Source organism: Triturus cristatus, chromosome 11 (genome assembly GCF_964204655.1).
Source record: "Triturus cristatus chromosome 11, aTriCri1.1, whole genome shotgun sequence".
Taxonomy (NCBI): Eukaryota; Metazoa; Chordata; class Amphibia; order Caudata; family Salamandridae; genus Triturus; species Triturus cristatus.
Window position 1 is genome coordinate 540069784 of NC_140594.1, and position 25593 is coordinate 540095376.

Genomic DNA, 25593 nt, shown 5'->3' on the forward strand with positions numbered 1-25593 from the left:
CTGCTGATGAGGCCGTTCCCTCATTTGTCGCGCAATAAGATTCAATGGATTCCAGGAGGGAGGCCCGGTAGGACGAGTCGGCAAGCGCAGCACTAGGCAGGCGCCAGGTCGAGATCTCGGGCGCCTCACGCCCCAAGACAAGCACAGCTGTAGCGGGGCATGATCGGAAAGCGCACGCGCCAAATAGTCTGTATGTAACACGCTGTGAAGGGCGTTGGCCGAGCAGAATATCGTATCAATCCATGTATACAAGTTGTGTGGAGTCGAATAATGCGAATAAATGCGCGCCTGGGGATGCATCCTGCACCATACGCACTCCTGTTGGTATGAGGTATATCACACTGTTTCTCTTATCTTTGATTTTATGGGTGCAAGTGGTTATCACCTTCTGATCACAAGGTGTGGGTAAATATAGTGCTGCAAAGCGCTCTCCTTCAGGGAAAGAAGGAACCCACCCAGCACTATAAAATGAGTAGACGGTAATCTTTTCAGTAAGAATGTTTTAAATTCCGTTTATTTATTCTTCGTTATTTCAATTTCTTTTAGAATTTCTTCACCATAATATTATATTCACATTATTTTTCAATTGTATTTATTGCTGTAGCAGTTATACATGCTTTGCTTACAGGTACCTGAATGCATTTTGGGCCCATGCCCTTCATCAGGGGGGACTTCCTAAAAGGAATAAATACCACTAATTAATCCAAAAGCTGGTGTGCCACTGTTACATAAATAGTATGATCCGACAGTTACTGGGAAAAGCGTGGAAAAAAACGTTATCACCAAAACAGTGTTCATTCAAGGGCAAAGACCAAATAGTAGGCTCTGTGTGAAAAAAGGAATACGGTAACAAGTTGGAATCCAAATCGTACTGTGATTAGCAAGGGCACTCAGTTGAGCTCATGGTCATGATCTGTGAGTGTCTGTAATAGCCATCGTACCTAACTAAAAGTATGCAAACTACTAACTTTCAATTTTCACCACATCATGCTTGAAAAGAAACTGGTCTGTAACCCATGAAAAAAAATAGTAAACGAAAAGTGAAAAACGCGAAAATCTCACGCGCAAATGCGCAGAGTACCGTGCTGTACCTCTGTCTGATAACCCTCACCCTGTTTATAAATCCGCATACCTGTTACCCGTAAGGAAAACGAGAGACCCGTCGTTGTCACTGCTTGCAGTAGTGTCCAATATTTCTACAAAAGTAAACCCGGAAGTAAATACCCACACGCGCCAAAAGTGAATCCGCAGGAATTCAATAAGCTAAACGAAAGACTGTGGTTACCAAAGCAGTACTGTTGAAAATACCGTACATAATGTGCGTCTAGAAAGGGAACCCGTGAAAATTCAATGAAAGACTTAGGTTTCCAGAAAGATACTATTAAAGTAAACAATGTGCATCTAGACCGTGAACCCGCTAATGAATCCATATTCACACCTCCGTGTACAAATAAATGCCGAAAGCCGTAAATAAATGCGGCGGATATACGGGGTCAAAAGACACTGTTAAATGGAGCGTACATTCATATATGATAGTCAGCAGAAGACATAAACAAAACCATAATATCCATGAAATAATAACCTATGCATGATAAATCAACATATAAATGAATTAAGCATCCACATAAACAGATCAGTAAGCATAAATGTTGAACATGGTGAAATGTACCCGATCAAATGTGTTACAAAAAACAACTAAACTCCAAACGTTCATTGAGTCCCTTCGGATGAATGGAATTCAAACGGTTAATCCAGTAAATTTCCCGCTGTAATAAGTACTTATTATTATCTCTTCCGTCTTTAACTTGTATCTGTTCAAGTACTAAAAATCTTAATTGGCTTATGTTGTGGTTCATACTATTGAAATGCACTGCACTGGTTGATTTGTGATTTTTTATCCTTATATTACTTTTATGTTCAATGAGGCGTGTCTTTATTTTACACTCTGTCTTTCCAACGTATGGTAACCCACAAGGGCACTTCAGTAAACATTGCTAGTGTCACATGTTGCTGTAATCCTCAACTTGATGGGGGTGCCTTGGGTGGGATGCATAATGGTAGTGCCTTTTATAATATTATTACAGTTTCCACAATTGTGACATGGTAGGGTACGTCTGTATGTGCATGCAGTTTGACAGATTTCTTTGTTCAATAATTGTTTCAGATTATGAGTACGTTGGTATGCGAAAATGGGTTATTGTTGAAATATTCCCTTAAATTCCATTTCTGTTTGTAGTACTGGCCAGTAAAATGATTTGTTTCATCTTAGTACTTTTGGTGGAAATTTTGGAGACAAATACAGATCTTTCCTCTTGTGTGGTGTTCTTTTCTTTAGGTTTCAACAGTTGAAGGAGGTCCAGCTGTTCAGCTCTATTTTTCACTTCTTGTAAAATAGCGGCTGGCTATGCTCTTTGTTTAAATTTTCTCAAAACCTTTTGGCAAATTTTGTTGTATCTTTCCTCAGAGGAAGAAATTCTTTTTATCCTAAGCAGTTGTGAGAATGGAAGATGTTTTTTTAGAGCAATCTGGTGAAAACTGTAAAAATGCAAAAAATATTCCGGTCTGTAGATTTGGTAAATGCTGAAGTGATTAATTTCTTGTTGTGTATCGGGATGTCTACATCCACAAAGAGAATTATTTCTGTACTTGTATGATAAGTGAATTTGATCCTTTCATCCACCAAGTTTAGCTGTGTCATGGCTTGAATGAGGTCAGACTGTGCACCTTTCCAAATAATAAAAAATATCATCAATATACCAGTAGAAGGTAATCATATTGTCTCTCCACTACTTCTTGGCTAAAATGTGATCGAACCAATGCTTAAAAATATTTCCATTTGCTGGGGCGGCGCAGTTTCCCATGGAAGTCCCAGATAATTGAGTATAGTATTCCTCATTCCATGTAAAATAGCTCTGGTAAAGTGTAAGCTGAACGAACTCAAGTAGGAAAACTTTAAGCCCCTCTTCCATGTCAGTGTTGATAAGGAAAGATTCAATAGCCTGTATTCCCAAGTCATGCGGAATAGAGGTATACAATAATTTTACATCGATAGTAAACAGTATTAGTTGGATATGGTCTTCAATCACAACGTTATAAATTTTTACCAGGAAATCGATGGTATCTCTTAAATACGTAGACATACCTTGAACACAAGGTTGTATAAGACTCTCTATACATTAGCCGATGGGTTCATGGATAGAATTCCTTGTAGAGACAAAAGGTCTAAATGGTAGTTTTTACATGCACTTATGAATTTTGGGGATCACATATAAATGTGCTATACTTGGATTCTCTTTTATCAAAAATCTTTTGTCTTGTTTGTTAATGATTCCTAAACTCAGGGCATTGTGGACGATTACAGATAGTACTCGGCTGAATTCTCTGGTCGGGTTGAAGCTAATTTCATGTAAACCATAGTGTCTGTGACGAGTGATTCAACACTTCGATGATAGTAGTCCCTGTCCAGAATAACTAGAGCCCCTCCTTTGTCTTCTTTACAGCAGATCATTTTGTTGTTGAAGGCAATTTGCGAGATAGGGTTCCTTTCCTTAACAGTAAGAGTTGGTCTATTTTGTTACCTTTCTTTGAATACTTCATGTAGTTCCCTTTAGACCACTATTTCAAAAGAGTCTAAGACTTTGTGACTTAGGGAGCCATGAACGTACGTTTTAATCCTAGTAAAGTTCCTTTGTCACTGCTTGGGGTGGGTTCCACGATATTCTTAAATAAATGCTTCAGTCGCAATGTTCTCATAAAGTTGAAAAATAAATTTGAATCTCCAATTCATTTGAGTGGTATGTTGGAACAAAAGACATTCCTTTTTGTAAAGTTTTTACCTGAAACTGAGATAATTTGCTTTTAGAACATACATCAATAGTAACGGGATGCACTCCGATACAGTACTCATAATTCAATAATATATCAGTTGCTGCATGCAGCTTGGTAAGTGCCCTGCCCAAATAACACCAGGGTTAACGTAAACGTATGAAATGGGACTTGTTTCCGCCCCAACCAAATGCACAGCGTGAAAATGCCTCGTTGGTGATCCAGCGCAAAAACCCTAGCAACGGGGAAACAACCCGTACCGGTATCCTCCCTGCGTCACAGACCCGACGTCACACTAACTCATTCACACATGCAGTCATTGGTGGGGCCCATAACACCAACACTCACATGTTACTTCCACACCGGTCTGCACACACAGGAGGGATGAGAAATTCAAGCGCCGGACATGTGGGGGAAACACCTTATAACCTATAGGGAAGGAAAAGTCATTTACAAAATATACATTAACACCCTTTCACCTACAGATCCTTAATCCTAAAACATCAAGGCACTCCTCCCACTATGGTCAATGGACCAAATTAGTTGGCTCGGTTGATGGTGATTTAGAACCAGCTAAAACACATTTTAAGACTTCAGAATCTATCTCCTAAATGAAACTCTTGACTCATGAATTCTCGTTAATCAATAATTTTATCTAATATTTTATAATGATTCGAATTTGCATTTGTCTCGTCAAAGTTTAGAAAGTTTATATCATATTTTGAGTGAATTGCAGAACATCATATTTACCTACTCTGCCTATTTGGAGTCCTCTAATTCATTGGCTCTGCATCATTTTGCCGTAAATCGTCCGAAAGCACGGCAAAGCTCAATAGTTCTTAGCTCGGCACGTTACAGTCCCAAAGATCGGCAAAGGACCAGAGACGTTCAAGCATCTTCATTGCCCGTAGATTTAGGAAAAGTTTGCAGTCATCAGATGATCGGGCAGCATCCGGACCTTCAAGAATTCAGGAGAACGCGCAAAACGAAGCAAGGCAACGTAAGCGACATGACCCAAAAGTAAGAGCGAAGCGAACGCGAACATGAACATGAACATGCCCTCTCTATTCTACTACTTCTTTTACAATAAAATAAAGTCAAGAAGATACAATATAATATTTTTGGACAGTCATGATTGGCTGGTTGAGATCGTCCGATGTCAAATTTAAGTTTTCAGTTCAGTTTGAGGGGTGATGTCATGAGATTGTCCAAAAGTCGGCTTGTTCTGGTTTCATTGTATGGTTGATTGTTCTCTAGGCTTGGCAGATATCCCACTCTGTCCTTGTTCTGGTACATGGTGAACAAAGGTCGTGATGGGGTTTAGGAGATTTCTCGCCCATGTGCAGCTCACTCCGAGCCTCGTGGGACAGTGGCCACTTCGTCGTGTGGTGTCAGCGGCCATCTTGGATTTAGGCCCAAATGCTAATTTAAGCGAAACAAACACAAAAGAGTTATTAACACATAGAAATAATGAATCTAACGTTAACCCCTTACTAATCCCTCTATGTGCTTGTATTTATCTAGCTTATAGCAACATTTAAAGCCATTATATTCACCTTTTCGGTCCTCCTCTTGGGCAACATTACAAAAGCAACATATATCATGCAGTATTCTAATTACCACATATACTACTGTTAATATGCATACAGATTTTAGTCATAAAGGTTATTTTAGCCATGCAAATGCAAATCCCACATGTAATTCAAATGTTAATAATGTCAGTTAATAAACATGCAAACTCGTTTAATAATATTATAGTTAATAAATTATTTAATTAGTATTTTCTTGCAGAATAGAGGAGGTATACAACATTTTGCATTACCCGCTCAATCATTGGCAATCGTGTATACATGGTTAATCGATCTTTGTCGTAAATTCTTCTCCCATTGTTTTCAATTTTTCATCATTGTTCTCCAATTTAGTCCCCACATGGAATTCAAAATTCCATTTTCAAATTTCTTAATGTTTCAACTGTGCTCCGTTGGCCTCTTGTGAAAACATGAACAGATGCGAGGTTTATCAGACAGTGTTTATTCGGTAAAAACCCAATGCATTTCGGGCAACACAGTGCCCTTCATCAGGGGAAACTGTGAATAACGATAAAATAACCAGTTACTATTTACACTTGTTAACACTATGTTTCAGTTGTTATTATAAAATTAATATACAATACCTACCAGTGAACGTGCCTTATACACCCCTTCAAGTATCACTAACTTCAGTAATCCATTCATCCAATGTTTTCCTTCATTCTTCCCCCTTACGAATGATTTGTTCCCAAAATGTATTCCGTCAGTTTCTCCACCCCATTAACTTATTCTCTGCACAATTTAATGAAAGAAAAAAGAATGGAAGTCAAAGTAGGCTTAAATTCAATCGTTGGAACGCTAAGAAGTTGGATTAATATAATAATTGGATTACTTAATACATTCTTTGTGTTTCCTCTAGTGAAAAGGCGAATACTTCAGCTCTGTTTCCTGTAAACTAAAGACACGCCTCATTGAACATAAAAGTAATATAAGGACATAATATCACAAATCAACCGTGGCAGTGCATTTCAATAGTATGAACCACAACATAAGCCAATTAAGATTTTTACTACTTGAAGAGGTACAAGTAAAAGACGGAAGAGATAATAATAAGTACTTATTATTATCTCGTCCATCTTTAACTTGTTTCACATTTTAGCCAAGAAGGAGTGGAGAGACAATTTGATTACCTTCTACAGGTATATTGATGATATTTTTCTCATGTGGAAAGGTGCACAGTCTGACCTCATTCAAGCTGTGACCCAGCTAAACTTGGTGGATAAAAGGATCGAATTAATTAATCATAAAAGAACAGAAAGAATTTCCTTTTTGGATGTAGACATCACGATACACAACAAGAAATTAATCACTTCAGTATTTACCAAATCTACAGACCTGAATAATTTTTTGCATTTTTCAAGTTTTCACCAAATTACTTAAAAAAAAATCTTTCATTCTCATAACTGCTGAGGAAATATTCAACGAAAATTGCCAAAACGTTTTGATAAAATTTAAACAAAGAGCATACCCAGCCTCTATTTTACAAGAAGCGAAAGATAGAGCTGAACAGCAGTACTGCCTTCAACTGTTGAAACCTAAAGAAAAGAACACCACACAAGAGGAAAGATCTGTATTTGTCTTTCCCACCAAAAGTACTAAGGTGAAACAAATCATTCGAAAGTACTGGCCACTACTACAAACAGAAATGGAATTGAAGGGAATATTTCAACAACAAACCATTTTCGCATACCAACGTACTCATAATCCGAAACAATTATTGTACAAAGACATCTGTCAAACTGCATGCACATACAGAGGTACCCTACCATGTTACAATTGTGGGAACTGTATTAATATTATAAAAGGCACTACCATTATGCATCCCACCCAAGGCTCCCCCATCAAGTTAAGGATTACAGCAACATGTGACACTAGCAAAGTGATTTATTTACTGAAGTGCCCCTGTGGGTTACCTTACGTTGGAAAGACAGAGCGTAAAATAAAGACACACCTCACTGAACATAAAAGTAATATAAGGACAAAAAATCACATATCAACCGTGGCAGTGCATTTCAATAGTATGAACCACAACATAAGCCAATTAAGATTTTTAGTACTTGAACAGATACAAGTTAAAGACGGAAGAGATAATAATAAGTACTTATTACAGGGGGAAATTTACTGGATTAACCATTTTAATTCCATTCATCTGAAGGGACTCAATGAACGTTTGGAGTTTAGTTGTTTTTTGTAACACATTAGATTGGGTACATTTTACCATGTTCAACATTTATGCTTACTGATCTGTTTATGTGGATGCTTAATTCATTTATATGTTGATTTATCATGCATAGCTTATTATTTCATGGATATTATGGTTTTGTTTATGTCTTCTCCTGAATATAATATATGAATGTACGCTCCATTTAACAGTGTCTTTTGACCCCGTATATCCACCGGATTCCTTTACAGCGTTCGGTATTTTTTTGTACATGGAGGTGTGAATATGGATTCATTAGCGGGTTCACGGTCTAGATGCACATTGTTTACGGTGATCTTAGTAGTACCTTTCTGGAAACCTAAGTCTTTCATTTAGCTCATTGATTTTTTGCGTGTTTGCGTTCTGGATGCACATAATGTATGATGATTTCAGAAGAAGTGCTTTGGTAACCACAGTCTTTCGTTTAGCTTATTGAATTCCTGCAATTTCACTTCCAGCGTGTGTGGGTATTTGCTTCCGGGTTAACTTTTGTAGAGATATGGACACCACCGCAAGCAGTGACGAAGACGGGTCTCTCGTTTTCCTTACAGGTAACAGACATGCGGATTTATAAACAGGGTGAGTGTTAATAGATAGAGGTACAGCATGTTACTCTGCTCATTTGTGTACGAGCGTTTCGCGTTTTTCACTGTTCATTTTTTTCACGGGTGATGGGCCAGTTCCTTTACGAGCCCGATGTGCTGAAAATTGGAAGTTAATAGTTTGTATACTTTTAGTTAGGTACGATGGCTATTACAGACACTCACCGATCATGACCATGAGCACAACTGAGTGCACTTGCCAATCACGGCACGATTTGGATTCCAACTAGTCACCGTATTCCTTTTTTCACACAGAGCCTACTATATGGTCATTGCCCATGCATGAACACTGGTTTGGTGATGACGTTTTTTTCCACGCTTCCCACAGTAACTGTTGGATCGTACTATTTATATAACAGTGGCACACCAGCTCGTGGATTAAATAGTGTTATTTATTCCTTTTAGGAAGTCCCCCCTGATGAAGGGCATGGGCTCAAAATGCATTGGGGTACCTGTCAGCAAGCATGTATAACTGCTTCATTAATGAATACAATTGAACAATAATGTGAATATAACATTATGGTGATGAAATTCCAAAAGAAATTGAAATAACGAAGAATAAAGGGAATTTGAAACATTTTTACTGAAAAGATTACCATCTACTCATTTCATTAAGGAGTGCTGGGTGGGTTTGTTCTTTCCCTGAAGCAGAACGCTTTGCAGCAGGTACCCACTCTGTCATGTGCTGTGCAAGCTTAATAGATTGCGCCCCTGGGAGGGGAGGGCAGGGCAGGAGCGGTCCATGTCGAGGTCCCACACGCCATTAAAATCACCGCCCCAGTACATGGGGGCCATGGGATCTGTGAGTAAGGATGGTGTTAATGTTTGGAGAAATGTGGACTGACCCGAATTCGGGGCATAAAGAGAAACCAGTGTTATGGGGGAACCGTTCAAGAGGCTCTCCGTGGTGACAAAACGTCCCTGTGTATCCACTCTGGAGTGAGTGATTTGCAGTGGGGTCCCCGGTGCAACCCATATTAGCGCTCCCCGGGCATATCCGGAATACGTCGTCCCCAGGACCGTGCCCCTCCAGTGTTTGCGGAGTGATGCAAGTGTGTGTGTGGTGAGATGCGTCTCTTGCAGCAGTGCAAACGTGATCCCGTGGCTGAGTAAGTATTGGTATAATTTGTGTTGCTTAGTGCATCCCGCCAGCCCCCTTACATTCCAGGTCAGTAGTGAATAGTTCCCAATTGCCATCTACTTAGTTTGAGTGTGAGACCATGGTGTGGTGCAGATTACTGGTTGATAGTTTCCTCCCCCCGTGTACCCCGCCTCCGTATGGAGAGAGTTCAGCATGGCGAATCCACCAGCCCCTTTGTGTGCAAGTATACCAAGAGATCAAACTAATATAGGAAATTCCCCAACACCCCACCCCAGGCCGGCTTGCCAACGGGCAATGGGCCATTGGCACTAAAATGCATGTCATGAAAATCACTAAATATAACATATAACAAAATAAGAACAAATGATTTGCTGTATCAGCTACTTATCACTCATTGGGAAGGGTGCAGCAATGTAGTAGAACAGTGTCCTAACCGTCTCCCATGAATCAGCCTATCGCCCTTCTAGCATGTGTAGGCCGTCGGATCACTCTAATTTAGGTTATCACAGTCGCAAATATTCAGCCCAGTGAGTTTGCAGTTTGTGGGGTGAGGGCTGGGCCATCTCCCGCCAACGCCTCAAGTTGCGTGGCCGTGATGAGCAGTGTCCGGTCCATATGTATATCGGAGTCCGAGTACTGTCCAGGGGAGGAAGGGTGGGATCCCATGTGTTCCACTGTCCTGATGGCTTGTGCTCGTTCCCGGGCCTCTTGCGCCTTTGTAGGATGACGCAGCCGGCCTTTGCCACGGCCATTACGTGGTCTGACCAATTTCCAGGAGTGAGAGGGGTTGAACAATAGTGTGGTGGGCTCATGCACCAGGCCCTGTTGGTCGATCCAGGCCCATGCCTCCTCGGGTGTATTACAGAAGATTGTGCCCTCCTTGTGGTGGATACCAAGTTGTGCCGGGTATTGGAGGAAGTATTGAACCTAATGAACCCTCAAATATTTCTTGACCTCCAGGTATGAGGAGCGATGTCATTGCACAGCCAGAGTGTAATCTGGGTAGATGTGAACCATGGTGTTGTCAACATGCCATGGGCCCCTGGCGCGGGTGACTTGTAGTATGTGATCTCTATCACAATAGTTAAAAAATCTTGCAACTGTGGGTCTGGGGAAGAGGCCTTGGCGAGGGGGGCCCCCTGGCACGCTATAAACTCGCTCAGTGGAGAAAAAATTTGACATCTTACCCTGGAGGACTTCTTGCACAAACCAGTCTTTGAGGTAGAGTTCCATATTGCGGCCCTCCGCCCATTCAGGAAGGCCCACAATGCGTACGTTGGTCCGACACGATCCCCCTTCCTGGTCCTCCACTTGTGCCCTCAGAAAGTTCACCTCTTGCTGGAGGGATTGCAGTTGGGTAGCCATCGCTGTTACAGTGGGTCGTATCGACGCAAGAGTAGACTCGGATTCTTCTACTCCCACCTTCAGTTTCTTGTGGTCTTCCAGTAGGTACCCCATATCAATACTTGTGGTAAATAATTTAATTACCAGTACTTAATTTGATGCGGAAAATTAATAAGAATAGCTCAGTAAAATAAGAGGCAGAATCCGTGGTATTAGAGATTCGGAACGGGCTTTATTCCAATAACAATTCGAATTGTGGGCTTCATATTCCATCACCACGGAGGTTCAGGAAGTGAAGGACCCTACATTATTGACAGGTAATCATTTTTATAGAAGAGGCATTACAGTGAAACAGATGCAGGAGGCGTAACAGTTGATAACAGAGATAAAGACATACATGCGTAACTAAAATGGGTGTAACTAGGCGTAACTAAAGAACGTCATTAGGTATGATGTCACAAATGGGTGGTTCCATGAAAGAATTTCGCAATGTCAGCAAAAATATTTGGCAGAGATGCGCGCGCAGCAGCATGACGTGTGATTTGACGTGCAACTAGAAGGAGAAAGGGGCTTGACATTTAGCTCTACATGTGGAGACAAAAGTCTGGGGTTATGTCAACCTAATCCCAAATCATATCTAATATCCTATGTTTAAAGAACTGTGTTATCCAAAAAGAGAAGTCTCTTAGGATAGAATCTTATTCTATACTGACTATACTGACTGTTAGTGCGTGTACAAGCGTCTAAGTGTCTACACTAGATGCGAGGGGGTAGGAATATTCCATGGTAACAGGGTTTATGAATTACTTGCATGAGGACAGCGAGGCCTGGCCCTTTTGCACGGTAGCTGGAGGAATGTTTACCTAAACTGCTAGACAGGAATGCATCGGATGAGGGGCGGAGGAGATAATCTTGAAGGTGAAATACAGTTTTCTGGCAGGCTACGGGCTGGATCAGGCACCGTTAGCCGCGCAGGGAGTAAGACAAAGTTCATGGTCACAGATGCAGGCTCAGACTGGAGCTTTCAGAGGCAGAAGGCAGGAAAAGGCTTGGTGGCAGAATCAGGGCCTACTCGCCTGGACTGTAAAATGGGATAAATGAACCATATAAAGCCGGTGGCCTTTCATACTTAGGAATAGAATATCCGGCCCATTCATGGCGGATCTGAAAGAGGACATGTTGACGGTGGACGCACATGTATTTGCGTCTTCATAACTGGAACTGGAGGGAACATACATGTACTCGTGACTTATACATGAAACCGTTGGGGTCCAAGATAGGGGACATAACCGACCATAAAAATCCATATTTCCACATACTGAGGGATTCAATCTTCGTCCCCAGGGTAGTTTTGATGTCGATTACAGCCGCCAGCAGCTCGTCGAAGCGGTGCAAATGATCCCTGCTATCTCCCTGAGCTGGGGGCCCAGGGTGATCCACACTCCCAGCCACCGGGGGGGTTTTCTCCACTTCCAGGGGCTGTGGTTGGGGCTTCTCCACTCTGGGCTTGCCCATTGCATCGTTTGCAGAGAGGCGATGGGCCATACGTTGGTCTATGCATCCCCCAGGGGATCTGGAGTCATGAATTTTCCTGTGACGGTTCACCTGTGGGCTGGATCAGGTGTATGCACCCTATCTGCCTTGGGGTGTCTCACTGCCCAGGGCCCCTCGCACCATGCAGCACCAGCAGTGGGCCCAGAGTGGGAGGTGCTGTGAAGTAGGAGGGTGTAGGCCTCTTCCACCGGCTCCCCGGTCTCGACTCACATGGTCCGCAACCGTGGTGCAGGATGTCCTCGTGTTGGTTGCCCTGTGTCCCCCAGCAGGCCTCGAGCAGTCTGCAGGCTCCAGGGGGGGCGCGCAGCCCTCACAGGTGCCCCCGTATGTAGTCAGGTGCATGGGAGGACCCAGTCTCGGTGTACCTCTCCCAGCATGGAGTCAAGGGAGGGGCCATAGGCTCAGGCTCTCTCCCGATTCCTGCACAAGAATCCCCGGCAGGCTCGCAGTCCCCTGGCAGCACCGGGGCGTCTCTCACCTGAGGGAGGGTCACTGCATGTGCTGATTGCGCAGTTGAGTGGGCCCATGTCTCCTCCCAAGGTCTCAAGATGGCGCCTCTAGCTGAGCAGCCCGCTGCTGGTTGGTGGTCGCCAGTGCCGCGATGTAGGTCCTCGTGTTGTGCCTGTATTTGCGGAGACACCAGGGGTCTCATCTGCCATCAAGAAGCACATGCCAGCCGATCAGGCTACGACCCGCGGTATTGTGGTTCAGCCACGCCCGGTTGCCCCAGGTCTCTGAGGTACCTCGCTTGTGCAGAGAAGGGGCTGGGCCTGAGGTAGGTCTCTGCAGCCGCTGACAGCACGAGAATCAGCGGGGAGTGATTCTGAGAGGCTCCTGCCTCGGCTCCCGTGCAGAATAATGGGCTAGGCAATGAGTAATCAGGATTTTTCACGGCGGGCGCAGAGCGGAGCTCAAAGCTCTGCGACTGCTCTCATCGCCATCTTGGCCCCCTTCCCACAGCTGGCCATACCTAACACAAATTTAGTGCGCATGTGTGGCCTGTTCAAGTATAACCTCACACTTTAAGAACGTTTCTGGCATTTAAATAAAACATTATCTTGCCCCTCTCTCTCTACCATTGCCTCTGCCTACACGTATATCTGCTTCTCTGCTCTTTTTTCCAACCTCAACTTTCTCTCTACCTCACTCCTCCCTATGAACCTCACTGTTCTGCTCCCTGCATCTCTGCCCCATCCACGTCAACTCTCTCAACCCTATCTCTTTCTCTCTCAGCCCTTTGCTTAGCTCGTCACTCTCTAACTTACCTCTTTCTGTGTACCTTAATTCCCTCTCTATCGCACCGCTCTCTCTCTCCTACTACTTAACCTCTCAATTGAGCTCATAATTTGTTTGCTACCTCAGATCTTTAGCTCTCCTCTCTCTCTATCTGTTCCTTCAAATGCACTATCGTGCTACATTAGTCTGTACTCGTCAACTATATTTCTATACTTCATTTTCTCTATCATCGACTTCCTCCTCACTCATATTTTTCTGCTTCTCCTTGTCCTCCTCAACTTATCTTCTCTACGTCTCTTTTTATACATGTCTCTGCCTCACCTATTTCTCTACCTGTCTCTCTACGTCACAACTCTCCCTTTAAGTTTAAAACAGTGAGTTTATTGATATTGAAATTACAATACATTAGAATAGTACAAAGCAACAAAATAATGAGGGGAAGAGAGGAAGGAAAAACAAAGAAAGAGGCATACATTGCATAAAAAGTACAGTTTGACTAATTGCCAAATATACATATCAGAACAAATAAAAAATACATTGTATAGAAACCATGGGCCACATTACACAATACGCCAATCTTCATTGCTTGCGCCGCGTGCACCTTTTTAGAAGGTATGCCCAGCAAAAACAATGAAAATGCGCCCTATTACAATGAATGCGCTGCCCGAAGGCAACCGCGAACCTGCACTGCCCCCAAGGCAGCTCATTCAGGTGAAAAATTAAACGGCTGCTTCACAGTCGATCTGTGTTTCACTCTGTATGTTGCATCCCGCCTGCCCTTTTAAACAGGGTTTAGAGATCTGCTTGCTGGTGGATGCAGTCACTAACTGTCTGGGGGTTCCATTGGACCCCCTTTTCCCCATGCAGAGGGCTGCCATCAGGAGCGCACTGACAGTGCGCAACCTTTTGGGTGGCGCACTGTCATTGTGCCTCCTGGGGCTTCTTCACCTCTTTGTCTCTGTGCCCACATCTCTAATATGGTGCGGGTGCAGAAGCAGAGATTCCCCCATTTGTATGGGGCAGGCCCTCATGCAAATGAGGGCACTTCCCCTGCAGATAGAGCGGGTGCTTTAAGTGCGCCAGCGCTATCAGTATTACAGAAGGGACAGCACAAGTGTCTGCCACCCCTTCTGTAATACCAAAGTGCCCCGGGGGTGTGCTATGTGGGTGTAAATGCCCATTGCGCCCCTGCAGCACTTTCTGTAATACAGCCCCATATGATCAAAAAGAGGAAGTCAGAAGGCCTCTACCACTTCCTGGGTGTGAGGTGGAGGGGCAACATTTTGCAATGGCAGACTAGTTTAGGAATTGAGTAAGTGCGTCCAAAGATCCTTTTGTTTTAAAACAAGGAATAGAGGGTGCATATATGTAGTATCCAACTGGTGATTATGATGAATTTGCATGGCAAATTATGTATTGACCCAGACATCGGACACACTGCCTAAAAATACATTAGAAATAAAATAGTGGGCATTACCATGTAAAATAGATTTAATCTGGCACCAAACTTGTGACCAAAATATGGAAATAGGAGGACATGTGAAAAGTAAGTGTTTCAAGTCAGCTGGCTTCACAGAGCAAGTCCAAAAACTATCCGGGATATACTGATTGATCTTATGAAGAGCTTCCGCTGTCATCAAGAGTCTATTGTAGATGAAAAAACGTTTTTGCATTGTATTGGCTACACAGGAAGATTTCCTAATTTTAATCCAAATTTGTTCCCAATCATATATTGGTAAAGATATAGAAAGGTCATTCTCCCATGCAAGTTCAGTATTAGACTTGGGTCTAATATTGGGAGGATTGAGTAAATGGGAATAGAAGAGGGAAGCCCTAGGATGCGTAGGTAGAAGATGAGGTGATAGTGTAGGTGATGAAATACAAGAGGAGGGAGTAGATTTAAAGTGATTGTATGCTTGAGAGATGATCTCTTGTAGAAGAAACTTGGTACGAAAAGTGGATGCTAGACGAAAAAGTGTCTGTGCTTGTGTAAAAGAAAGAAAAGATTCCTGATCAAACAGTTGATGAACTCAAATTAGCCCATGAGTTCTCCAAGAATGCTAATAGATAGAACGTTTTTTTACTTGAATATATTGGTTGCACCAAATAGTAGAATTGAGAAAGGAGAATAAATCTGTGAAAGAATAGGAAATGACAGAAGCTAATAATTTGCAAGTGTTTTTTATAATGGGAGAAGAACACCTTTGAAGGTTTGCATGTGAAAGTTAAGTATTCAAAAAATGGAAAAGGGGATATAAATGCCTGTTCTTGATCAACCCACATAGGAGTGTATAGTGAGGAGGATGTAATTGATTGAGAGGACTGACCTTAGTGGAAATGATTTATGATACTTAGGAAAATCAGGGAATTACACACTACCTTTAGCTTTAGGCCACTATAACCTCATTAGGTCATATGTGTTTTTTTATTACTCCAATGAAAAGTAGATATTATTGACTGCATTATCTTGTACGACTTAAGAGGGACATGTAGGGGAATATAAGGAAGAGTGAAAAGGATGATGGGAACCAGCATCATCTTGATGGTGTAAAAACGACCCCACCAAGACAAGTGAAGAGGATGGCATCTACTGGTTAGGGAAGAGATTTTCTGAATGCCGGTGCCAATATTATTAAAAATAGAAGACGTGAGGGATGAAGTAAATTGGAGACCGAAGTATTTAAGTTGTTTGGATTGCAACTTTTAGTTAGAGGATGAAAAATTATGTCGAAAGGTGAATTTGTTAAGGGGCAAGATTTCGCATTTGTCTGTATTTAATTAATACCCGGATACAGATGATAAATGAAAGCTTCGGATCAGTGAGTAATGGGGTTGAGAAATAGATAGCAACATGTAGTCTGCATATGGAGGTAATTTAACTTTCTGAGAGTCATGAGAAAAACCATGTATGTCTGCATTCTGATGAATTCTAGTAAAAAATGGTTCTAGTGCAAGATTAAAAAGAAATGGGGAGAGAGGACAGCCTTGACAAACTCCTCTATGAAGAGTAAAATAAGAGGAGATCCAGCCATTAACACAAATTGCCACTCTAGGAGAGGTATAAAGAAGATAAATTAAAGATGTGATTGTTGGGCCAAATCACACCAAAGTATGAAATAGGAAAGCCCAAATAACGCCATCAAAAGCCTTCTTGCATCCTTTTCAGGTAGGTTCCTGTTTCTATTTTGCAGAATTCGCTACTGCAGAGAGCACCACTCTGAAGGAATAGCATTCCTTGTGCAAATGTACATTTTCTCAGATAGAGGATATGTTTTGATATGGAAAAGGCTTTATCTTCCACCAAATATGAGGGTGACCCATTTCCTTCCCAGCCTGAAAGAGAATTTACTTCATTCTAGTGCTGGAGTATATCTCCCACCATACTCGGGGTGAGCAAAAGTTAGAACTGAGTTTGGAAATGCCCACAAAAATACATGGTAGAGTGTTTTCCCAAATTTCTAAGGCAAACAACAACTTGGAATACCCTCTTTCCACACCTTGAGTGGGATTTGTAACTGAGGAGATCTCCACACTTGAGGTGAAGATCTCTGCCCTCTTAAATGGATTTACACCATTCTTTTGTGAATTGCGATTGAGTACGTTAAGAAACTTACACAAGAGATTACGGAACTCAAGAGAGAAATTTTGGGGGACAGTGCTCTAACAGAGGCCCTGGAAAGGGCTGAAAAAACTTTAGTGGATTTCAATACAATAACTTTGAATAAAAAACTAGATAAGTTATCTAAAGACATTAGAAATTACGACAAGAAATCCACATATCCCTACCTGGCAGATGATTAATACCAACAGGATAGCCAAGGTTTCTTTTCTAATAAAAGCAGACAGGGCCCTAGGAGATTTAAGACCTTCTCTGACTCTTCGGTTGGCAGTGGTTCTGATTCAGATTTGGAAAGACCCTCCACTAGCCACCAAGATAACCAATTGTCCCTTTTTTTAGGGGAGGGCCACCGACAACCAAACAGGGGTGGAGGTCAGGACCAATTCTGGGGTCGCTCAAGAGGATGGAACAACCACAGGGGAGGGAACAGTCGGCGCACCAATTCGCGTGTCCGTTTCTTTCAGCCAGAGGCACATGGGGAGATCTCGACCCGCAGACAAACGTACAGATGGTGAACATGCATCTGGATGGCGTAGTTGTCGCTTGTCCACAACCTAGTCGACTGAGTATCAATGCCCCTATAAACCCTAATCAGACTAGTAAATCATTAACTTCACAGCATGGATCCAAAACACTAGTGTCTGAATATAATCCACCATTAACAAACACAAGTGAGATCGCATTGGAACGACATATAACTAGTGACATGCTAATAGAAACCCCACAGTTGGAGCAACCTATAACTAGAGAGATTGGGAATGAAACTTTACAGCTGGATGTCCCTCAATCTAACTCCCTTGGGGCTATTGTACCGGCCTCTCAAATTAACATCAGCCCCACAACCATTCAAGTAATTTCTGATCCATTGACCTCTAAAACTTTGGATCCCATAATCAATCTCTCTGATTACAGACTAACTAATGCAGAAAGGATGGTCTTGGCCAAAGGACTAACATTTGTACCTACATCTGTTCCCGATTCCTTCAATGTTAAAGTTGAATTGCAACGTTTCTTTAGGAAAATTCGGCTTAAATATTATTTTTCTAAAAATATCTATGCCCCTGCTGCCACCGCCACACCTTTCAGACCTCTCTCCACTTTTACACCGAGTGCGCATATGATGAGCGAGAAAATACTCGCGTATGAAAGAATTGTGCTTGAGGAGACCATGGAGCTACTGGAGAAAAAGAAATACATCAAATACAACATCAGCAAGCCAGAAAAGTTGGCCTTATCAACACTAGGAGCTAATGAGGCAATCGTGATCAAAGCCGCGGACAAGGGCGGAGCAGTCGTCCTGCAGAACACACAAGATTATGTTGCGGAAATAGAGCTCCAATTGGGATGTAGAGACAGTTATTGCCCTATACCAAGAGACCCTACAACTGAGGTTAAATCATTGATTGAAGGGATTACGATGGATGGAGTGTTACAAGGTTTCCTCAGTCAATCTGAATGTGATTTTCTTAACAAACGGGAAGCTAGGATTCCGACCATCTATACCCTCCCCAAGATTCACAAGCGCCTGGACAAGCCGCCAGGAAGACCTATTGTTTCGGGATGTGGATCTATTTTGGAACCGCTTAACCAATTTATAGATCACTTCTTACAGCCATGGATACCTTTGACCAAATCATATGTCCGTGATACGATGCATATCATTCAATTGTTGGAGGGTCAACCATTCGATACCCAAACCCAGCTACTGGTCACGCTAGACGTATCCTCGCTTTACACCTCCATTCCTCAGACGAGGGCCCTTGAAGTGATTACAGCCATCCTTAATAAAAGAATGAGACCTCATTGGATACCGACGGATTTTTTGATTGGCCTTTTGGAAATTGCTATGAAACATAACTACTTTATTTTTATGATGCAATTTTACTACCAATGCAAAGGCGTGGCGATGGGGGCTACTTATGCGCCTAGCCTGGCCAACATCTTCATGGATGCATATGAAGAGGAACATCTTTACAGCTATCAAAATCCATTCATTGACCACATCACTGTTTGGAAACGTTACATAGATGACGTGATAATGATTTGGTCTGGTACTAAGGATGAACTCAATCAATTCTACAGCTGGTTGAATGAAAGATCTAATGATATTCAATTCACCATGACGAATGACAATAGCACCATCGATTTCCTGGATCTCACCTTCGAAGTTGATGATGGACAATTAATCTGTGACCTTTTTCGTAAACCGACGGAACGGAACACCCTCCTCAAGTATGATTCTCACCATCCTCGTAGCCTGAGAGATAATCTTCCGTATGGCCAATACCTCAGACTAAGGAGGAATTGTACACGAAGAGCTGATTTCTTTAAAGAAACCCAGATCCTCACCACTCGGTTAAAGGAACGGGGATACCCAATGGGTCTTTTTAAAACGCGCACGAAAACGTGCTTGGTATTGCCCGAGAGACGAACTCCTACAGGTCAAGGAGAACAGACCCAAAAAGGAGACCATTGTATGTGTCACATCCTTTAACAACAAGATCAATGGCATGAAGAAAATTATCAAAAAATATTGGAACCTTGTTGCCAGTGAGCTCTCTACTACTGAAGAACCTATCTTTGCTTTTAAGCGGGGCAAGAATGTGAAAGATAGTGTTGTCAAGGCATACCTTGAACCACCTAAACCTCGGGGCCTTAGAGAACACTTCGGTCTACCTCCCCTCATGGGCCATTACAAGTGTGGCCAATGCAAAGCCTGTCCCTTGACAATAGAGGGTTCTTCCTTCACCTACAACAACAGAACACATAACTCTTCTAGTTTCACAAACTGTAATAGTTCCAATCTCATCTATGTGATAAGGTGTCCTTGCGACTCCTTGTATGTGGGTCAAACCACGCAAAAAATAAAAGTCAGGATACTTCAACATATGAGTCGCATTAGATGCAAGACACAAGGGGCCCCCATGGTGGATCATTTTCTGGCACAAAACCATCAACCTGAAGATTTTAAATGGTGGGTGCTAGAAAAAGTAAATTTGGCACCAAGAGGTGGCTCAATTGTCTTCAACTTAAAGAGAAAGGAATGCAGATGGATTCACTCTCTTAATACTGTTCAGCAAGGTCTGAATAGCCTTGAGGAAACATCTAGAGCGATGGGTCAATTATGAAATCATCTTGATATATTTACATACTCGCTGGCTCATCCCCAAAAATAACAAGTCAATTATAAAGTCATTTTTTATAACTTTTATAATGACATACTCGTTGGCTCATTCCCAATAGAAATATGTAATTTTGGTATCATGAGTTTGATCAGTAACTATTGCATTTTGATAATCTTATTGCAACAGTTCTTTCCACATGTAAATTTGAGATGGCCCTTATGCTATACTCATCAAATGCCTTTTGTAACTTTGCTGTTTTTATATTTGTACAGGGGATGTAAATAATGAAACTTGATTTTTCCATGAAACAAATGTCTTTATGAACATTGTATGTTCCCTTGTTATTCGTTGTACACGATTGTATAGGTGTTGTAATTAACTATCCATGATGCTTCTTCGAAACATACGTAAAACAAAAATATTTTTGTGAACATGCATTATTGAAACTAATATTGTGGTGAAATCCATATGTTCCACTTATTTTACGGTCTGTTTCACATAACCGCTTCGAGAACCATCACTTGTTAATGGCTATTCGAGAATTTTTAACTCATGTTCGGCTACATTCTCTGAGTGTTCTGCTGCATTCGCTTTAGGCATAGCGTATTGATGCTAGTCTGCACAACAAATATAATTTTGTGCTACACTCTATCAATTGTCTATGCAAATAAATAGTCCACGCATACTCACATACAAATATAATATCGATGGCCTTAATCTTAACTCATGTTTCACTACATTCTCTGAGTGTTTTGCTGCATTCTATTTAGGCATGGCGCATTGATGCTATTTTGCACAACAAACGTAATTTTGTGTCATACTCTATCCATTGTCTATGCAAATGAATAGTCCACGCATACTCACATACGAATGTTGTCCCACTTTTCGATTGAAACCGTAAAAAACTGACAGCTTCACGTTTCGATTTATATTAAGTTACATATAGGCAATACACGCCGTTTGTCACACAATATATCTCCAGTCGGCTCTCTTTGCCTAGTTAATCTAACCGACTGACATATTGATTGTCGGCCTACGTCAGCTAAGCGCGGTGACACACTCGCGCTAGCTTCAGCTGCCTCAGGTTTCAGACGCGACGATGGTTACCTGGCAACCTCCCTGGTACGTCATTCTACCTACGTCAAATAGGACTGCACTGGCTTGCCTTCATATAGCAGCCGGTCTGTCAGTTGCGGCTTCCTCCAACTATGAAAGGTGGTGTGGCAGCGTGAGTCGGGATCGCTGGACATTAATTACCATTGAACTAAAGTAGGTACTCTCCTAAAGCCTCCCTTGACATTTTTTCACTCAGCCATGAGCCCCTCCTCTATTTATTTAATGCGCATTTGCCCTTACAGATATTGGTACGGAATTTTAACTTCGGATTGGATCCGACGCATATCATTCAACCAACACGGCCTTTCGTATAGGAAAACGCCTTTTGAGGTGAGCCTTTTCCTTTGTGTTTACTCCGAGATGGTCACTCGAACCTTTTGTTTATGAATTTAATCTCCCAAATCGGTTTGCGCTTGTAGGTTTGAACTCTTTTGGTTAGTTTCCATTGGGGCAAATTCGTTTGATAAATCGTAATTCTCCCTTTGACGTACTTCTTGTAATTTAAATATTGTCGAGGCGCAACTTCAATGTTTTATGATAATTGGTGTTAGCGGTATCTTGACATCATTCCGCGCTTAATTTCACTTTCAGAACCCCATTGGATGAGGTACTCTGTCCTTGAACACTTGAACGCTTGATTGTTAGGCCATCCTAGACCACTGGCTAGGTGAGTTATGGCCTCTCCATTATCAGTACATCACAACGTTATATTTAGGACCACACACTAAAATAATTACATATCACATTTTTGATACGTGCTTTACTTGCTTCTGCAGGTTGCCATCGTTTATTTTAAGTCCTGATGAAGACCCTACATGACGATTTAGTGTCGCTTACACTGGGTTGAAACGTCGACGACAATAGCTAGGACCAGTTCAAGACCTGTTTCTACACATACTCTGATTTATTCGTGAAACGGTGTCATTGTAATTCTCTTTAATACTGGCCCTCTTCTTGTATATTTTGTACATAAAAAGTTTTTTGTATTCAATTTTTGTATATATTATGCACAATTCTGTCACTTATGTCACTTTGTCACTGATTCACAAATTCACTTTACAGTTTATTACTTTGGTAACCTTGCTTTACAAATGATATGGGTGTTTATATAAATGATGCAATTTATGTATAAAGAACAGCATTTCACCCACTAAATTTGACTTTACCGTGAGTTGTACTTCAACATTGTGTGTATGATTTGTACTTCATAATTTATGTGGTCATTTCTGGATTAATTCTTCAATTGTCCTCGATCCGTTCGTAGAACAAAGTAATTGTTTTGTTCATACCCGACAGAACCATTGTTTCTTATAATATTTTGTGAATTACTGGCAGACATAAAAATATTTTGGTTGTAAATAAATGTTTGTGAATAGGATCAATGTTTTTAACCTTTCTGTAATGTAAAGTAATTTCTTAAAATATAATCACATAGGATACGCATGTCTAAATTATGTTTCTAAAATATGTATATTTCAACTACATGTTGGTTTTATAATATAATCACATGAATGTTTTGGGGGCTCGGGATCTCATCGAAATATAAAAAATGTAAGGATACATAGAGGGATTATTGCTTAGGATTGTGGAAATAGGGTGTCCAAATACCGTAGCAAAGAAAAAAACAAAAATTGAAAATGGAGGCAATGTTGAGTGATAGGAAATAAAGCTCCTGCTCTACATGCCATGAAATGCCCATTGAATTGTGCCCAGTAAAAAACATCTATAGGCCCCTTATGGAATTGTGCACAGCAGGGGAGCATAGGGCCATATCTTCTGTTTTTAAGCTTGACTAGGGACAACTTTAGGTTTCCGTAGAACTCATACGATCAATAAGCAGTCATGGGGAGTAGTGCAGCACACTCTCAGCCATTTGTCGTTGTGTCATTCTCATTGGATCAGCCCGCTTTTCAGATAATGGTTGTTAAAAATATTGCTCATGCTGTATGGAGTATTGCCTGTGCATCGGGATATGGTCATTTGTTTGATAACTGTGCTTCAATAATTTATTATCATCTTCGCCAATAGACATTTGCATAAATGGAGGTTCGACCATAGAGGCATAGCTGTTATAACTTGTTTGGCACATTATGGGGCCTACTTACTATTATTTCATGCAGCGCGGTGCAGCAAAAGGAACTTGCTGTGACGTGTTGTGTGAAAGGGAGAGAGGTGGAATGCTCCATATTTACAAATTCCTACAATTGGCACTTGCACTGTGTGCTGCCTCGAGTCAACACAGGCACCCTTGCATGACAGTGAAATGGTGCTTGAATTACAGCCATGATTACTTTTGTGCAGGAAGGTATCATTAAGTGCATTATACATTACACATGGAAAGAAGAAAACACCTCTTTGGATTGCTTTTGTGCAGGAAGGTAATCCAAACAGACAAATCTGGAATTGCATCAAATTGATGGATGGATGCATGGAAACTCCCATGCTTCCCCCACGGAACGCCCTTCAGCTTCAAATATAATGTAACGCAATATAAGCCACTGTGTTGGGTTACATTTCTTTACAAAGCTATGCAAGGCAATGAAAATCATGCTTGCATGGTTTTATAAATATTACTAAAGTCTTTGCATTGTCCCTGCATCGCCTTGCGCGACACAAGGATAAGACCAAGGCTTACTAAATCTGGGACTCTGCATCTTGAGCTGGGAAATTGGCAGTGCACAGATGATGATATTTCTAGAACTCACTTGAGCCAAAGCTACAATTTTAAGGAGGAGCGTCACTGCCTCTTTGCCCAAAAAGTCTATAGAACTAGACTACTTTCATTAGGTTTATTAGTAATTGATATCTTGTTGGGGAAATGTCCTGAGTATACACTCCAGCTGCGTATAGGACCACAAGGTGTGCATGTAATTTTGGCAAAATGATTGCTCCTTGAGCGTCTTCATCCATAAATCTTTGAAAACTTGAATACTCGTCAAGAGGAGATGACATGACTATAAAGAGGTAAGCCTACAGCACCTGGTATTCCCAGACGGTCTCGCATCCAGGTACCAACCAGGCCCAACCCAGCTTAACTTCTGAGATCAGACGAGATCAGGTGCTTTCAGGGTGGTTTGGCTATAGGCATATACGTATTTTTGTCTGCAGATTAATTAAAATAATTGCAATTTTAAGCCATACATAATGTTGAATAAAATATCTTGTTAAGAAAGCATTATAGGTTAAAAAGGAATTCATGGTTAATATGTCTTAACATTGCAAAAGCAATAGTCTAAAAACAATGGTCCACCTATTGATCTGTGCGTAGGTTCTCCCATGGGAATTGAGGTCGAGGATTTTTTGGCGATAATGAAAAATAAGTATACAGTTCAAATGGCGATTGGCAACATCTTTGCTTCAAGGTTCCCTGCCCTACAAATGCCATTACTTATCTGGCGTGACCGTGTTGACGCCAATAGGATATTCACTTGTAAAAGGAACTTAGCGGCCCTGCAAGAGAGCTGAATTGATTTGGTGTTCAATGATGTCAGCACTGCGGCATGATCTTATATTAAGGGCCTGAAAGGCAGGGAAAAGTAATTTCTGTCTTAAATAGTTTACCGCTGGGCAGATGCACAGGTAGTGTAGAAAACTTTCATCCAATTGACAGCAGATTTGGCAAAGAGAGTTCGACCATCTTTTTTTCCAGGGCGGCACGTAATCTTTTGAAGGAAAAACTCCCATTCGTATTATTAAATAAAAATACTGGAAGGTTTGAGAGATGTAACACATACGGTATGGTTGAGTCTCCCAGGTGTTATAATATTGTAAGGCTGACCTGCTGTATTTTTTGCCTGCCAATTTCGCTTTATCCATTGACCACAATCTTAATTTGGCAGCTCTGATGCCAATTTGTTTTAATGATGCGTGGCTAATATTTCGCTCCCAGGCCTCATGTAATCTGAGGGATGTCAAAGCTTGGCGGAGCACAGTTGGCCAGCTATTTCTGATTGTGTGCTGGCTTTCATTTTCAGACCATCACAAAGCAGCCAAGGACTCAGGTAGGGCAGCTCTCACCTTCTAGCACAATTTAAGTAGGGCAGTCATTCTCACCATGTGCTGGAGCCCAAATTACAGGCGCACTTGTGCTTGGCAGGTGTGTTGTTGTATGAGGTAGATGCTTTTGAACTGGACGGACTGTAGAGTGTTGAGAGTCATTACGTCTTTGCCATTAAGGAGTTCTGAGCCATACGTCAATGATGGTAGACATTTTGCTCCAATAATTTGCAGTAAATATGACTAAGACAAACTCTCCATTTTTTTACTAGGTCGAACATTCGA

At 41.6% G+C, this 25593-nt stretch overlaps 1 non-coding gene across 1 annotated transcript; it reads right to left on the minus strand.

Moving 5' to 3' along the window:
• Nucleotides 1-24279: 24279 nt before the first annotated feature.
• Nucleotides 24280-24398, minus strand: LOC146785040 (5S ribosomal RNA). Its single transcript, XR_014971035.1, has one exon. It is a non-coding gene; the product is annotated as a 5S ribosomal RNA (ribosomal RNA).
• Between the last annotated feature and the right edge of the window lie 1195 nt (nucleotides 24399-25593).